The following is a 2,777-nucleotide window of genomic DNA, read 5'->3' as shown; positions in this document are numbered from 1 at the left end:
TGGGTTAGGCTATTTTTTAAGGTGTTATTTTCTTCAGAATTTTTTTGGGTCTCCTTTAGCAAGCTATTGACTTGTTTTTCATGATTTCCTTGCATCACTGTCATTTCTCTTCCCAGTTTTTCCTCTACTTCTCTTACTTGCTTCTCAAAATCTCTTTTAAGCTCTTCCAAGACCTGGGACTGCTTCATATTCTTCTTGGAGGCTTTGGATGAAGGAGCTTTGACTTTGTTGTCTTCTTCTGGTTGTATGTTTGATCTTCTTTGTCACCAAAGGAAGATAACATAGTCTGACTCTTTTTGTGCTGCTTACTCATGATCCTGACCAGTTACTTGAGTTTTAAACTCTTTGTTAAGGTAAGAGTCTGCTTCCAATGTGGAGAATGTACTGTCTCAAGCTTCAGGGGTTTGTACAGCTGTTTTCATAGATACTTCTAGGGACCTGTACATTTTCAGTTCTTCCAAGGTGGTATGATAAGGGGCACCACAACAAGCTCCACCATGCCAGCGCTCCTCCTCACCCCAGGACTCCCCCCCCAGAACTGTGACCCAGATCCAAGCACGGGCAGAGCAAGAGATTCCTGCCTCAGCACTGGCAAAGAGATCCCTACAATCCCTCTCTGATCAGCCACTCGATTCCCCCTCAGTTTGTGGGCCAGAAGCTCAGGAGGCAGCCGCTGCCCCAGAGGCCACACTCAAGACTTGCTACTGCCACCTAGTTCCTTCTTTCACCGCAGTCACAGACTTTTCCCACTGACCTCCTAAGTTGTCTTTGGTGTTCATGGGTTGAGAAGTCTGGAAACCGCCACAGCTGTCCACGATTCAGTCCTCTGAGGCCTGCTCCAGGTTCGCTGCCACCTGCGTGCCCATGCCACATTGCACTCCTCTTTCCACCCAGCATAATATACCTTTCCAATCAACCATCCAGGTTGTCTTGGGCTGGAAATTTGTTTCACTCTGTCTTTTTGTGGGTTCTGCTGCTTTAGAATTTGTTTAGAGCCATTTTTTTTACAGGTATTTGGAGGGATTTGGGGGAGAGCTCAAGCAAATCACTGCTTTCACTCTGCCATCTTGGCTCTGTCCCCTGGACTCAGTATCTTAATGATTCTACCTCTCACCTTTCATCATAATCATCCTGCCCACCTTCTTACTGTTGGAGTTCCTGACCAGCCTGCCCACAACTTTCTCCCAAAAGTTACTCTGCTGAATATCCCTCCTGCGTCTGCCTACTACACCCTGCATGTTGAGGCTCTAGACCGTCTTCTACTGCAGGGTCCCATGTATTCATCTCACTGCCACCTTTCTGCCCTGCACCCCTCTTCCCTGGATTTGCTCTGTGGGAAAGGAGCAAAATGAGCTCTGTCCTCTATCCTTTTCTATCACCTCCTCTCTCCTTTCTTCTTCTGTAGGGTTGCTTGGTGTGCCTGCCCCATAAGGAAACCACCTTTCTTCTACTCCACAGTTCAGCACCCCTCTACCTTATTGCTTCCCTCCCTTTCTATCCCCTTCCAGGAGTTTTCTGACATATAAACCCTAATCAGTGAACTGTATTCCCCCTCCTAGTGGTTTTGCTAGCTGTATAATAGAAGTATCCTACTCATCTCCTGAGGCCCCTGCCTTCTGCCTATAGGGTTTGCTCCTCTTCTGCCTCACTTTTGACACCTCCCCCCCCCACACACAACTTCTATCCTCTCAGTCACTCAGCCTTCAACCCCCAGAAGTGACACAGTGAAGCAGTGAAGTTGGGCAATGAGGGCTCCAACCCACTTCTGTGCTGCCAGCCATAATCCAGGGCCAGCTGATACCATCACCTCTCTTTCAGGAGACTGTCTGGCTTTAATGACAGTATCAGACTGAAAATTTACTGGTTTTTGTATTCATCTCCCCATATTTCTACCTTCTTTCATGAATGAATGAATAAATGAATGAATGAAAAATCATTTATTAGAGGCTTATGTGTGAAGCACTTGGCTAAGCACTGGGGATATAAATGCAAAAGAGAGACAGTCTTTGTCCTCAAGTAACTTCCATTTCAGTGAGTGAGTGAATTAACATAGATAGGCAAGTGGGGGCCAGGGAAGGGAGTTTTATTCTGGGATGTCTCAGGGGATTGTGAGTGGGGCCATAGGATGGTTGATTGTCACACCCTTTCCAGAAGTAATAGTAGCATTGAATTGATTGAGGTGTCTAGATAAAGAAGGGAAAGAGGACAGAGGGGGTGCATTAAGCATATAGCTACCAGGCACACGGCAAGAAGACAGCTGAGTAAATGATCAGATAGGATATGAAGCCTAATCAGTTCTGAGGCAGATGAAATACAAAGGGCTTTGTGGCTGTGTAGTTACTCTGACACCAATCAGGACATCTTGCCCCAAGGACAAAAATTCCAAAACTGAATATATTAAGTCCCCTCAGGCAGAGTCTTTGAAGACCCATGGGTCTGGAGGGGCCTGCTGCAGGACAGGTGGCAAGATGATGTTTCCTTAAGACTTCAGGACCAAGAAGGGACTTAACTCTTGGGCCTCTCCCACCTTTGTACCTCACTTCTTCTCAGTGGCCACCCAGGAAATCTGCCTTCTTCACTCATTCTCCTCCTTTTCTTTGGCCTGGGTGCTAGAATTCCCTACTTACTGCTTGGGAAAGCTGACACAATACTTGCCCAAAGCAGGTTGGGCAAGTGTTATTAAGTTCTACATTACTGAAAGGGTGCTGGAAAGTGGGGAGTAAGTCCCAGGCAAGGGATAACTTGGGCAGGGACTGGAGGGTCATAAAAGCTGCCTG

Source organism: Vombatus ursinus, unplaced genomic scaffold (assembly GCF_900497805.2).
Source record: "Vombatus ursinus unplaced genomic scaffold, bare-nosed wombat genome assembly UNPS02015407.1, whole genome shotgun sequence".
NCBI classification, from domain to species: Eukaryota; Metazoa; Chordata; class Mammalia; order Diprotodontia; family Vombatidae; genus Vombatus; species Vombatus ursinus.
This window is presented reverse-complemented; position numbering follows the sequence as displayed.